Source organism: Sebastes fasciatus, chromosome 17 (assembly GCF_043250625.1).
Source record: "Sebastes fasciatus isolate fSebFas1 chromosome 17, fSebFas1.pri, whole genome shotgun sequence".
Taxonomy (NCBI): Eukaryota; Metazoa; Chordata; class Actinopteri; order Perciformes; family Sebastidae; genus Sebastes; species Sebastes fasciatus.
In genome coordinates, this window is record NC_133811.1 from 28376152 (window position 1) to 28389780 (window position 13629).

Genomic DNA, 13629 nt, shown 5'->3' on the forward strand with positions numbered 1-13629 from the left:
GTTGTCGGAGCAGCCGTGGTCGTGGTTGTAGGTGCAACTGTGGTCGTCGTTGTAGGCGCAGCTGTGGTGGTGGTTGTCGGAGCAGCTGTGGTGGTGGTTGTAGGTGCAGCCGTGGTCGTGGTTGTAGGTGCAGCTGTGGTAGTGGTTGTCGGAGCAGCCGTGGTCGTGGTTGTAGGTGCAGCTGTAGTTGTCGTTGTAGGCGCAGCCGTGGTCGTGGTTGTAGGTGCAGCTGTGGTGGTGGTTGTAGGTGCAGCCGTGGTCGTGGTTGTAGGTGCAGCCGTTGTCGTGGTTGTAGGCGCAGCTGTGGTGGTGGTTGTCGGAGCAGCTGTGGTGGTGGTTGTAGGTGCAGCCGTGGTCGTGGTTGTAGGTGCAGCTGTGGTGGTGGTTGTCGGAGCAGCCGTGGTCGTGGTTGTAGGTGCAGCTGTGGTGGTGGTTGTAGGTGTAGCTGTGGTTGTCGTTGTAGGCGCAGCCGTGGTCGTGGTTGTAGGTGCAGCTGTGGTGGTGGTTGTCGGAGCAGCCGTGGTCGTGGTTGTAGGTGCAGCTGTGGTGGTGGTTGTAGGTGCAGCTGTGGTTGTCGTTGTAGGTGCAGCCGTGGTCGTGGTTGTAGGTGCAGCTGTGGTGGTGGTTGTAGGTGCAGCCGTGGTCGTGGTTGTAGGTGCAGCTGTGGTCGTCGTTGTAGGCGCAGCTGTGGTGGTGGTTGTCGGAGCAGCTGTGGTGGTGGTTGTCGGCGCAGCTGTGGTGGTGGTTGTAGGTGCAGCCGTGGTCGTGGTTGTAGGTGCAGCTGTGGTGGTGGTTGTCGGAGCAGCCGTGGTCGTGGTTGTAGGTGCAGCTGTGGTGGTGGTTGTAGGTGCAGCTGTGGTTGTCGTTGTAGGCGCAGCCGTGGTCGTGGTTGTAGGAGCAGCTGTGGTTGTGGTTGTAGGTGCAGCCGTGGTCGTGGTTGTAGGTGCAGCTGTGGTCGTGGTTGTAGGCGCAGCTGTGGTGGTGGTTGTCGGAGCAGCTGTGGTGGTGGTTGTAGGTGCAGCCGTGGTCGCGGTTGTAGGTGCAGCTGTGGTTGTCGTTGTAGGCGCAGCCGTGGTCGTGGTTGTAGGTGCAGCTGTGGTGGTGGTTGTAGGTGCAGCCGTGGTCGTGGTTGTAGGTGCAGCTGTGGTCGTCGTTGTAGGCGCAGCTGTGGTGGTGGTTGTCGGAGCAGCTGTGGTGGTGGTTGTCGGCGCAGCTGTGGTGGTGGTTGTAGGTGCAGCCGTGGTCGTGGTTGTAGGTGCAGCTGTGGTGGTGGTTGTCGGAGCAGCCGTGGTCGTGGTTGTAGGTGCAGCTGTGGTGGTGGTTGTAGGTGCAGTTGTGGTTGTCGTTGTAGACGCAGCTGTGGTCGTGGTTGTAGGAGCAGCTGTGGTTGTGGTTGTAGGTGCAGCCGTGGTCGTGGTTGTAGGTGCAGCTGTGGTCGTGGTTGTAGGCGCAGCTGTGGTGGTGGTTGTCGGAGCAGCTGTGGTGGTGGTTGTAGGTGCAGCCGTGGTCGTGGTTGTAGGTGCAGCTGTGGTGTTGGTTGTAGGTGCAGCTGTGGTTGTCGTTGTAGGCGCAGCCGTGGTCGTGGTTGTAGGTGCAGCTGTGGTGGTGGTTGTCGGAGCAGCCGTGGTCGTGGTTGTAGGTTCAGCTGTGGTGGTGGTTGTAGGTGCAGCTGTGGTTGTCGTTGTAGGCGCAGCCGTGGTCGTGGTTGTAGGTGCAGCTGTGGTGGTGGTTGTAGGTGTAGCCGTGGTCGTGGTTGTAGGTGCAGCTGTGGTCGTCGTTGTAGGCGCAGCTGTGGTGGTGGTTGTCGGAGCAGCTGTGGTGGTGGTTGTAGGTGCAGCCGTGGTCGCGGTTGTAGGTGCAGCTGTGGTGGTGGTTGTCGGAGCAGCCGTGGTCGTGGTTGTAGGTGCAGCCGTGGTCGTGGTTGTAGGTGCAGCTGTGGTAGTGGTTGTCGGAGCAGCCGTGGTCGTTGTTGTAGGTGCAACTGTGGTCGTCGTTGTAGGCGCAGCTGTGGTGGTGGTTGTCGGAGCAGCCGTGGTCGTGGTTGTAGGTGCAGCTGTGGTGGTGGTTGTCGGAGCAGCCGTGGTCGTGGTTGTAGGTGCAGCTGTGGTGGTGGTTGTAGGTGCAGCTGTGGTTGTCGTTGTAGGCGCAGCCGTGGTCGTGGTTGTAGGTGCAGCTGTGGTGGTGGTTGTCGGAGCAGCCGTGGTCGTGGTTGTAGGTGCAGCTGTGGTGGTGGTTGTAGGTGCAGCTGTGGTTGTCGTTGTAGGCGCAGCCGTGGTCGTGGTTGTAGGTGCAGCTGTGGTGGTGGTTGTAGGTGCAGCTGTGGTGGTGGTTGTAGGTGCAGCCGTGGTCGTGGTTGTAGGTGCAGCTGTGGTCGTCGTTGTAGGCGCAGCTGCGGTGGTGGTTGTCGGAGCAGCTGTGGTGGTGGTTGTAGGTGCAACTGTGGTGGTGGTTGTCGGAGCAGCCGTGGTCGTGGTTGTAGGTGCAGCTGTGGTGGTGGTTGTCGGAGCAGCCGTGGTCGTGGTTGTAGGTGCAGCTGTGGTGGTGGTTGTCGGAGCAGCCGTGGTCGTGGTTGTAGGTGCAGCTGTGGTCGTCGTTGTAGGCGCAGCTGCGGTGGTGGTTGTCGGAGCAGCTGTGGTGGTGGTTGTAGGTGCAGCCGTGGTCATGGTTGTAGGTGCAGCTGTGGTGGTGGTTGTAGGTGCAGCTGTGGTGGTGGTTGTAGGTGCAGCCGTGGTCGTGGTTGTAGGTGCTTCTGTGGTCGTCGTTGTAGGCGCAGCTGTGGTGGTGGTTGTCGGAGCAGCTGTGGTGGTGGTTGTCGGCGCAGCTGTGGTGGTGGTTGTAGGTGCAGCCGCGGTCGTGGTTGTAGGTGCAGCTGTGGTGGTGGTTGTCGGAGCAGCCGTGGTCGTGGTTGTAGGTCCAGCTGTGGTAGTGGTTGTCGGAGCAGCCGTGGTCGTGGTTGTAGGTGCAACTGTGGTCGTCGTTGTAGGCGCAGCTGTGGTGGTGGTTGTCGGAGCAGCTGTGGTGGTGGTTGTAGGTGCAGCCGTGGTCGTGGTTGTAGGTGCAGCTGTGGTAGTGGTTGTCGGAGCAGCCGTGGTCGTGGTTGTAGGTGCAGCTGTAGTTGTCGTTGTAGGCGCAGCCGTGGTCGTGGTTGTAGGTGCAGCTGTGGTGGTGGTTGTAGGTGCAGCCGTGGTCGTGGTTGTAGGTGCAGCCGTTGTCGTGGTTGTAGGCGCAGCTGTGGTGGTGGTTGTCGGAGCAGCTGTGGTGGTGGTTGTAGGTGCAGCCGTGGTCGTGGTTGTAGGTGCAGCTGTGGTGGTGGTTGTCGGAGCAGCCGTGGTCGTGGTTGTAGGTGCAGCTGTGGTGGTGGTTGTAGGTGTAGCTGTGGTTGTCGTTGTAGGCGCAGCCGTGGTCGTGGTTGTAGGTGCAGCTGTGGTGGTGGTTGTCGGAGCAGCCGTGGTCGTGGTTGTAGGTGCAGCTGTGGTGGTGGTTGTAGGCGCAGCTGTGGTTGTCGTTGTAGGCGCAGCCGTGGTCGTGGTTGTAGGTGCAGCTGTGGTGGTGGTTGTAGGTGCAGCCGTGGTCGTGGTTGTAGGTGCAGCTGTGGTCGTCGTTGTAGGCGCAGCTGTGGTGGTGGTTGTCGGAGCAGCTGTGGTGGTGGTTGTCGGCGCAGCTGTGGTGGTGGTTGTAGGTGCAGCCGTGGTCGTGGTTGTAGGTGCAGCTGTGGTGGTGGTTGTCGGAGCAGCCGTGGTCGTGGTTGTAGGTGCAGCTGTGGTGGTGGTTGTAGGTGCAGCTGTGGTTGTCGTTGTAGGCGCAGCCGTGGTCGTGGTTGTAGGAGCAGCTGTGGTTGTGGTTGTAGGTGCAGCCGTGGTCGTGGTTGTAGGTGCAGCTGTGGTCGTGGTTGTAGGCGCAGCTGTGGTGGTGGTTGTCGGAGCAGCTGTGGTGGTGGTTGTAGGTGCAGCCGTGGTCGTGGTTGTAGGTGCAGCTGTGGTGGTGGTTGTAGGTGCAGCTGTGGTTGTCGTTGTAGGCGCAGCCGTGGTCGTGGTTGTAGGTGCATCCGTGGTCGTGGTTGTAGGTGCAGCCGTGGTCGTGGTTGTTGGAACAGCCGTGGTCGTGGTTGTAGGTGCAGCCGTGGTCGTCGTTGTAGGCGCAGCTGTGGTGGTTGTCGGAGCAGCTGTGGTTGTGGTTGTAGGTGCAGCCGTGGTCGTGGTTGTAGGTGCAGCCGTGGTCGTGGTTGTAGGTGCAGCTGTGGTTGTCGTTGTAGGCGCAGCCGTGGTCGTGGTTGTGGTTGTAGGTGCAGCCGTGGTCGTGGTTGTAGGTGCAACCGTGGTTGTCGTTGTAGGCGCAGCCGTGGTCGTGGTTGTAGCCGCAGCTGTGGTGGTGGTTGTAGGCGCAGCCGTGGTCGTGGTTGTAGCCGCAGCCGTGGTGGTGGTTGTAGGTGCAGCTGTGGTTGTCGTTGTAGGCGCAGCCGTGGTCGTGGTTGTAGGTGCAGATGCGGTCGTGGTTGTTGGAACAGCCGTGGTCGTGGTTGTAGGTGTAGCTGTGGTTGTTGTTGTAGGCGCAGCCGTGGTCGTGGTTGTAGGTGCAGCTGTGGTGGTGGTTGTAGGTGCAGCCGTGGTCGTGGTTGTAGGTGCAGCTGTGGTCGTGGTTGTAGGTGCAGCTGTGGTGGTGGTTGTAGGTGCAGCCGTGGTCGTCGTTGTAGGCCCAGCTGTGGTGGTGGTTGTCGGAGCAGCTGTGGTGGTGGTTGTCGGCGCAGCTGTGGTGGTGGTTGTAGGTGCAGCCGTGGTCGTGGTTGTAGGTGCAGCTGTGGTGGTGGTTGTCGGAGCAGCCGTGGTCGTGGTTGTAGGTGCAGCTGTGGTGGTGGTTGTAGGTGCAGCTGTGGTTGTCGTTGTAGGCGCAGCCGTGGTCGTGGTTGTAGGAGCAGCTGTGGTTGTGGTTGTAGGTGCAGCCGTGGTCGTGGTTGTAGGTGCAGCTGTGGTCGTGGTTGTAGGCGCAGCTGTGGTGGTGGTTGTCGGAGCAGCTGTGGTGGTGGTTGTAGGTGCAGCCGTGGTCGTGGTTGTAGGTGCAGCTGTGGTGGTGGTTGTAGGTGCAGCTGTGGTTGTCGTTGTAGGCGCAGCCGTGGTCGTGGTTGTAGGTGCATCCGTGGTCGTGGTTGTAGGTGCAGCCGTGGTCGTGGTTGTTGGAACAGCCGTGGTCGTGGTTGTAGGTGCAGCCGTGGTCGTGGTTGTTTGAACAGCCGTGGTCGTGGTTGTAGGTGTAGCTGTGGTTGTTGTTGTAGGCGCAGCCGTGGTCGTGGTTGTAGGTGCAGCTGTGGTGGTGGTTGTAGGTGCAGCCGTGGTCGTGGTTGTAGGTGCAGCTGTGGTCGTGGTTGTAGGTGCAGCTGTGGTGGTGGTTGTAGGTGCAGCCGTGGTCGTCGTTGTAGGCCCAGCTGTGGTGGTGGTTGTCGGAGCAGCTGTGGTGGTGGTTGTCGGCGCAGCTGTGGTGGTGGTTGTAGGTGCAGCCGTGGTCGTGGTTGTAGGTGCAGCTGTGGTGGTGGTTGTCGGAGCAGCCGTGGTCGTGGTTGTAGGTGCAGCTGTGGTGGTGGTTGTAGGTGCAGCTGTGGTTGTCGTTGTAGGCGCAGCCGTGGTCGTGGTTGTAGGAGCAGCTGTGGTTGTGGTTGTAGGTGCAGCCGTGGTCGTGGTTGTAGGTGCAGCTGTGGTCGTGGTTGTAGGCGCAGCTGTGGTGGTGGTTGTCGGAGCAGCTGTGGTGGTGGTTGTAGGTGCAGCCGTGGTCGTGGTTGTAGGTGCAGCTGTGGTGGTGGTTGTAGGTGCAGCTGTGGTTGTCGTTGTAGGCGCAGCCGTGGTCGTGGTTGTAGGTGCATCCGTGGTCGTGGTTGTAGGTGCAGCCGTGGTCGTGGTTGTTGGAACAGCCGTGGTCGTGGTTGTAGGTGCAGCCGTGGTCGTCGTTGTAGGCGCAGCTGTGGTGGTTGTCGGAGCAGCTGTGGTTGTGGTTGTAGGTGCAGCCGTGGTCGTGGTTGTAGGTGCAGCCGTGGTCGTGGTTGTAGGTGCAGCTGTGGTTGTCGTTGTAGGCGCAGCCGTGGTCGTGGTTGTGGTTGTAGGTGCAGCCGTGGTCGTGGTTGTAGGTGCAACCGTGGTTGTCGTTGTAGGCGCAGCCGTGGTCGTGGTTGTAGCCGCAGCTGTGGTGGTGGTTGTAGGCGCAGCCGTGGTCGTGGTTGTAGCCGCAGCCGTGGTGGTGGTTGTAGGTGCAGCTGTGGTTGTCGTTGTAGGCGCAGCCGTGGTCGTGGTTGTAGGTGCAGATGCGGTCGTGGTTGTTGGAACAGCCGTGGTCGTGGTTGTAGGTGCAGCCGTGGTCGTGGTTGTTTGAACAGCCGTGGTCGTGGTTGTAGGTGTAGCTGTGGTTGTTGTTGTAGGCGCAGCCGTGGTCGTGGTTGTAGGTGCAACTGTGGTGGTGGTTGTAGGTGCAGCCGTGGTCGTGGTTGTAGGTGCAGCTGTGGTCGTGGTTGTAGGTGCAGCTGTGGTGGTGGTTGTAGGTGCAGCCGTGGTCGTCGTTGTAGGCCCAGCTGTGGTGGTGGTTGTCGGAGCAGCTGTGGTGGTGGTTGTAGGTGCAGCCGTGGTTGTCGTTGTAGGCGCAGCCGTGGTCGTGGATGTAGGTGCAGCCGTGGTTGTTGTTGTAGGCGCAGCCGTGGTCGTGGTTGTAGGTGCAGCTGTGGTGGTAGTTGTAGGTGCAACCGTGGTGGTGGTTGTAGGTGCAGTCGTGGTCGTGGTTGTAGGTGCAGCCGTCGTCGTGGTTGTCCCTCCAGTCGAGGCCTGTCCGTTGCCAGAGGCTGTTTTGAGTATAAATTGTTGGATCAGTGTCACATTTAGTCCAACATTTCAAACAAATATAAGAACTGTATGTGGAATGAAAGTTTCTCTTACCAACAAACAGAAGGAGGATGACACAGATCTTCATCATCATTATGGGAACGTGCTTTTCTGTTTTTAAGAATATAATAATTGATTTTTGTTAGATACATTTTAGTAATGAAAATTGAATAATGTCACAACCTACTAAAGACATTTAGTAGGTTGTGTTAAATATGTATTTAAACTACTACTTACTGGTATTTAAAGGCATTATTATACATTTCTGAATTACCAAAATGTAGTGTCACTCATAGCATATGTTTCAATTAGTTGTATTACTTTCATTACATTATCCACTGCATCTATAAGACATTAATACTTTGGTATCTATAAATGTAAACTACTGCCATTTATTTAGAGGAAAAATACATGTCAACATAAGCATCTACACTCCTGCTGGAAGGCTTTTTTGTGCCTTAATTAAACTTTTAATTAAAAACAACTTCATATCCCAACATAAAACATAGTTCTAGATGTACACACACAATAAAGCATTAATTACACAAGAAGCACAGATGTGGAGTGTAACACAAATATATAATAATATGTATAATATCATAATATTATAATTGAAGAAATACAGGAATCACAACTTGCTTTAAATGAAATTGGACAAATATTCACTCATAAAATACTTACAGATTTCGTCTTCACTGCAGTGACTGAAGTTGTGATGCGCTCTGATTCCACCTGTTTAGTATCCTTTGCTGTTTGCTGGTTGATGTCCTCAACTGAACAGCTTTTATATTCCCACAAAGCAGGTAAGATGAGGCTCTGAACAAAGATGTAGGGGTATGTATGTTTTTTTTAAGGTGTGGCCAGCCCTGTAATAACTTAACTAGCCGGTTCAGTGACATTCATTTTAGATATGACGTTGGAATAGATGTATTGGTTGGGGATATTTGTGACGTTCACATTTCTTTATATTCATGACAAGAATGCACCGATTGTTTTCATCATTCCACAGCTTTTGTCTTGTGTATTTATTTTTTATGTGAGTATGTTAGTATGTACCACACCTTCAGGAGGGAATGTACTAACTCTAAAGAAAATAACCAGACTTTTTGAAGCGGTGTCCATTTTTCTTTGGTCTGAATAATTAAATTAACAAAATAAATCGTACTTTGTATCAAGCCCAGTATTTGTATTTTTATCTGTGTTTGAATAAAAGTGGAAGTAGGTGTAACAATCCTGATACACGGCCGATGCGGATCGTTTTTTTTTGTTTAATTTTGTTAAAGTAGCTGGTATAGAAGGCTCCAGACTATTTATTTTTTTCACCACCATCCCGTAAAATGATTCCAACCATCCAGAAGTCAGTGTAAATCGTAAAAAATGTAAATGTTATTCTTTATTTCATTGTTATTTGCATAAAAACACACAATTCAAATTCAAAAGCAGGCAGAGCATCCACCGTGCCCACAGTTATGAGGAACACCAGCTTTTTGACATGTTTAACTCTTTTTCCCTAAAGCAAATAATTCATCCAATAATAAAATTCTGTTTCCTCCCACAGTCCAAAGACATGCAGGTTAGGTTGATTGTTGACTCTAAATGTCCCGTAGGTGTGAATGTGAGCGTGAATGGTTGTCTGTCTCTATGTGTCAGCCCCATACACATACTGTATATACATAGACGCCGTATTGACTCCTGGATCGTTCGTCAACGTGGCCGCCATATTGGACAGGGCAAGACTGGCCTGTAACCCACAAGTGAACAGGGAGCTGGATGTTTTTATATGTTTACATTCTGAAAGCTATTTATAATGCCCCATCTAGTCGACTATAGTACTTTTATGTATTATAATAACTGAATAAATCTGTTTATTTACGTATTCACACTCGCCTCGCTTGTGAACAGCTGTTTAAACCAGGTGTTACACTTGTAAAATTAATCTGCACTGTACAGATTCTTTTCTCCATTGTATTCGGATGAACAAAACAAAGTAAGAACAGCACTTGTCAATTATCTGATGTCTATCCCAACAAATGTCTGTTGATGAATGATGTCAGAAATGCCTCAGAAGGGCTGGTACGAACAAGGAGGTGAAAATAAATTACAACATGGTTGGAGTGAGCAGGCGAACACACTATGTCCAGTTCAACTTTGATTTAATTCAGGTGGTATATATCAGATATATCTTTTGGTCGGTCAGTGTTGACCTCTCCTCAGTTCGAAGTTAAGATTGTTTCTGACTCCACCTGCTCTGTATCCTTTGCTTTTTGCTCAGTGGTGTCCTCTTGTGAAAATACAGCAGCTTTTATTACAGCACAAAGCAGGTAAAAGACATCAACGAAATATATGAATGTTTTTCAATTTCAACTGAAGGAGTGGCCAACCACGTACTGTGTTATTCATGCACATTTTACTCAATAAAGAATGGTGTCAAGTGCGTATTTTTATATGCATATATGATGTTAGATTTGTCTGGTATTGTTATATTACACTTGTACACCTACCCGAGCTTTATGACTAGGACATGTTAATGTATGTTAAGCATGAAAGCCTGTATGTCCTGTACTGTATCTATAGGAGAGAATGGATTTACCAGAGTTTTAAGGGTGTGATCACCTCTACAATCTTTTTTTTTTTGGTCTGAATTACACCAGAACAAAATTAATTGCACTTACATTGCTTTATTGTAAGCGACTAATAGCCATAAAAATACATCCAAGTCATTCTAATTATTATTTATCGTGACAAACGTTACCAAGTAATGGATTATAAGGTCTTTTTCTTGCCATCTTGGCATCTGGACTCTCAAATTCACCTCCACGTGACATTCAGTCCCTGTTTCATGAAGAGACGTGTTGAAACACAAACCTATTTTAAATGATTACCTCAAATCTATTTAATGGGACTTATTATTATTCTCTGGAGAATATGAATGTGTGTATCAAATTTCACGTCAATTTATTCCATAGTTTTATTAGAGATATTTCAATAAAAGAAAAAAAGAAAAATATCGACCTGCTACAATACATCATCTGTGAGAAAATGTAATCACAGAAAACAATGAGCTCATTGTCTTTATTGATATGAATTTGTGTTTGTATGTCATCTTTTTTCATTTCCCCTAGAAGCACTTTGCTACGTTAAGAAAAGTTATGAAGAAATAAAGTTTATTCAGGTTTATTTAAGGCCAGCTCTTCGTGAAAACTTTCTAAACTGTTCCCAATACGCTGTTATGTCAATAAATAAACCTCTTCGTTACCTATGTTGTGTAATTATCAACTAAAATCATTCAAATTTGCTTCAAGAGATGACGAGACCAACGTGGACTTACTACACATTACCAGAAGAAACAAACATGAGTGTGATGCTCCATCATACAAAACAACAACAAAGTACACTCTGGTTCTTTTCATTTTACATTTTAATACTTTGAATACTTTACATGGCATATTAACATGCATATCCAGATGCAGACGACAGAACAATCACCACAGTATGCAGCACAGTGTTTTCATCCAGTAAATTCCTTAAAATAAAAACCTGAATTATGGATATCAAATATCTCTTTGATTATATTGGATGTAAGAGCTTTTCATGCTGTTTTATCCGCCTACAGTATATGGCTCATATGGTTCTGTGTCAGAGTTAACAGCAGTTAGTAAAACCTGCATGTATATTATGTCAAAAGAAGTTTGTCAGTATGATTAAGTATGTGATGAGATCTGTTATCATTAAATTAGGTTTGTGTTTGCAAAGAACACAAGTCACAGTTAAAGCATGTTAGAATTTAAGATATATAGTATCAAATCAAAGGTATAAACATGATAAATAATGACAATAAATTAAGTTGAATCATACAGCCTCTTCATAAATAATACATGGTGTATATAGTGTCTAAATGTTGGTGGTATTAAGACCATTGTTCAAGTCCAGTTCTTAATTCAAAATAAAAAATGTAACAACTGCTACGACTAAAAGGAAACTTGTTTTGTTGATGACACCAGAAGAGGCAGCAGCAGTTGTCGGTGCAGCCGTGGTCGTGGTCGTGGTTGTAGGTGCAGCCGTGGTCGTGGTTGTAGGTGCAGCCGTGGTCGTGGTTGTAGGTGCAGCCGTGGTGGTGGTTGTAGGTGCAGCCGTGGTCGTGGTTGTAGGTGCAGCCGTGGTCGTGGTTGTAGGTGCAGCCGTGGTTGTGGTTGTAGGTGCAGCCGTGGTCGTGGTTGTAGGTGCAGCCGTGGTCGTGGTTGTAGGTGCAGCCGTGGTTGTCGTTGTAGGCGCAGCTGTGGTCGTCGTTGTAGGCGCAGCTGTGGTGGTGGTTGTCGGAGCAGCTGTGGTGGTGGTTGTAGGTGCAGCTGTGGTGGTGGTTGTAGGTGCAGCTGTGGTTGTCGTTGTAGGCGCAGCCGTGGTCGTGGTTGTAGGTGCAGCTGTGGTGGTGGTTGTAGGTGCAGCCGTGGTCGTGGTCGTGGTTGTAGGTGCAGCTGTGGTCGTCGTTGTAGGCGCAGCTGTGGTGGTGGTTGTCGGAGCAGCTGTGGTGGTGGTAGTAGGTGCAGCCGTGGTCGCGGTTGTAGGTGCAGCTGTGGTGGTGGTTGTCGGAGCAGCCGTGGTTGTAGGTGCAGCCGTGGTCGTGGTTGTAGGTGCAGCTGTGGTAGTGGTTGTCGGAGCAGCCGTGGTCGTGGTTGTAGGTGCAACTGTGGTCGTCGTTGTAGGCGCAGCTGTGGTGGTGGTTGTCGGAGCAGCTGTGGTGGTGGTTGTAGGTGCAGCCGTGGTCATGGTTGTAGGTGCAGCTGTGGTAGTGGTTGTCGGAGCAGCCGTGGTCGTGGTTGTAGGTGCAGCTGTAGTTGTCGTTGTAGGCGCAGCCGTGGTCGTGGTTGTAGGTGCAGCTGTGGTGGTGGTTGTAGGTGCAGCCGTGGTCGTGGTTGTAGGTGCAGCTGTGGTCGTCGTTGTAGGCGCAGCTGTGGTGGTGGTTGTCGGAGCAGCTGTGGTGGTGGTTGTCGGCGCAGCTGTGGTGGTGGTTGTAGGTGCAGCCGTGGTCGTGGTTGTAGGTGCAGCTGTGGTGGTGGTTGTCGGAGCAGCCGTGGTCGTGGTTGTAGGTGCAGCTGTGGTGGTGGTTGTAGGTGCAGCTGTGGTTGTCGTTGTAGGCGCAGCCGTGGTCGTGGTTGTAGGTGCAGCTGTGGTGGTGGTTGTAGGTGCAGCCGTGGTCGTGGTTGTAGGTGCAGCTGTGGTGGTGGTTGTAGGTGCAGCCGTGGTCGTGGTTGTAGGTGCAGCTGTGGTCGTCGTTGTAGGCGCAGCTGTGGTGGTGGTTGTCGGAGCAGCTGTGGTGGTGATTGTCGGCGCAGCTGTGGTGGTGGTTGTAGGTGCAGCCGTGGTCGTGGTTGTAGGTGCAGCTGTGGTGGTGGTTGTCGGAGCAGCCGTGGTCGTGGTTGTAGGTGCAGCTGTGGTGGTGGTTGTAGGTGCAGCTGTGGTGGTGGTTGTAGGTGCAGCCGTGGTCGTGGTTGTAGGTGCAGCTGTGGTCGTCGTTGTAGGCGCAGCTGTGGTGGTGGTTGTCGGAGCAGCTGTGGTGGTGGTTGTCGGCGCAGCTGTGGTGGTGGTTGTAGGTGCAGCCGTGGTCGTGGTTGTAGGTGCAGCTGTGGTGGTGGTTGTCGGAGCAGCCGTGGTCGTGGTTGTAGGTGCAGCTGTGGTGGTGGTTGTAGGTGCAGCTGTGGTTGTCGTTGTAGGCGCAGCCGTGGTCGTGGTTGTAGGTGCAGCTGTGGTGGTGGTTGTAGGTGCAGCCGTGGTCGTGGTTGTAGGTGCAGCTGTGGTCGTCGTTGTAGGCGCAGCTGTGGTGGTGGTTGTCGGAGCAGCTGTGGTGGTGGTTGTAGGTGCAGCCGTGGTCGCGGTTGTAGGTGCAGCTGTGGTGGTGGTTGTCGGAGCAGCCGTGGTCGTGGTTGTAGGTGCAGCCGTGGTCGTGGTTGTAGGTGCAGCTGTTGTAGTGGTTGTCGGAGCAGCCGTGGTCGTTGTTGTAAGTGCAACTGTGGTCGTCGTTGTAGGCGCAGCTGTGGTGGTGGTTGTCGGAGCAGCTGTGGTGGTGGTTGTAGGTGCAGCCGTGGTCGTGGTTGTAGGTGCAGCTGTGGTGGTGGTTGTAGGTGCAGCTGTGGTTGTCGTTGTAGGCGCAGCCGTGGTCGTGGTTGTAGGTGCAGCTGTGGTGGTGGTTGTAGGTGCAGCCGTGGTCGTGGTTGTAGGTGCAGCTGTGGTCGTCGTTGTAGGCGCAGCTGTGGTGGTGGTTGACGGAGCAGCTGTGGTGGTGGTTGTCGGCGCAGCTGTGATGGTGGTTGTAGGTGCAGCCGTGTTCGTGGTTGTAGGTGCAGCTGTGGTGGTGGTTGTCGGAGCAGCCGTGGTCGTGGTTGTAGGTGCAGCCGTGGTTGTGGTTGTAGGTGCAGCTGTGGTGGTGGTTGTCGGAGCAGCCGTGGTCGTGGTTGTAGGTGCAGCTGTGGTGGTGGTTGTAGGTGCAGCTGTGGTTGTCGTTGTAGGCGCAGCCGTGGTCGTGGTTGTAGGTGCAGCTGTGGTGGTGGTTGTCGGAGCAGCCGTGGTCGTGGTTGTAGGTGCAGCTGTGGTGGTGGTTGTCGGAGCAGCCGTGGTCGTGGTTGTAGGTGCAGCTGTGGTGGTGGTTGTAGGTGCAGCTGTGGTTGTCGTTGTAGGCGCAGCCGTGGTCGTGGTTGTAGGTGCAGCTGTGGTGGTGGTTGTAGGTGCAGCCGTGGTCGTGGTTGTAGGTGCAGCTGTGGTCGTCGTTGTAGGCGCAGCTGTGGTG

At 52.8% G+C, this 13629-nt stretch overlaps 1 long non-coding RNA gene across 1 annotated transcript; it reads right to left on the reverse strand.

Moving 5' to 3' along the window:
- Positions 1–6729: 6729 nt before the first annotated feature.
- Positions 6730–7637, reverse strand: LOC141754288 (uncharacterized). The gene is made up of 3 exons (XR_012590587.1): positions 7533–7637; positions 6906–6962; positions 6730–6811 (listed from the first exon to the last, which is right to left on the reverse strand). It is a non-coding gene; the product is annotated as an uncharacterized LOC141754288 (long non-coding RNA).
- Between the last annotated feature and the right edge of the window lie 5992 nt (positions 7638–13629).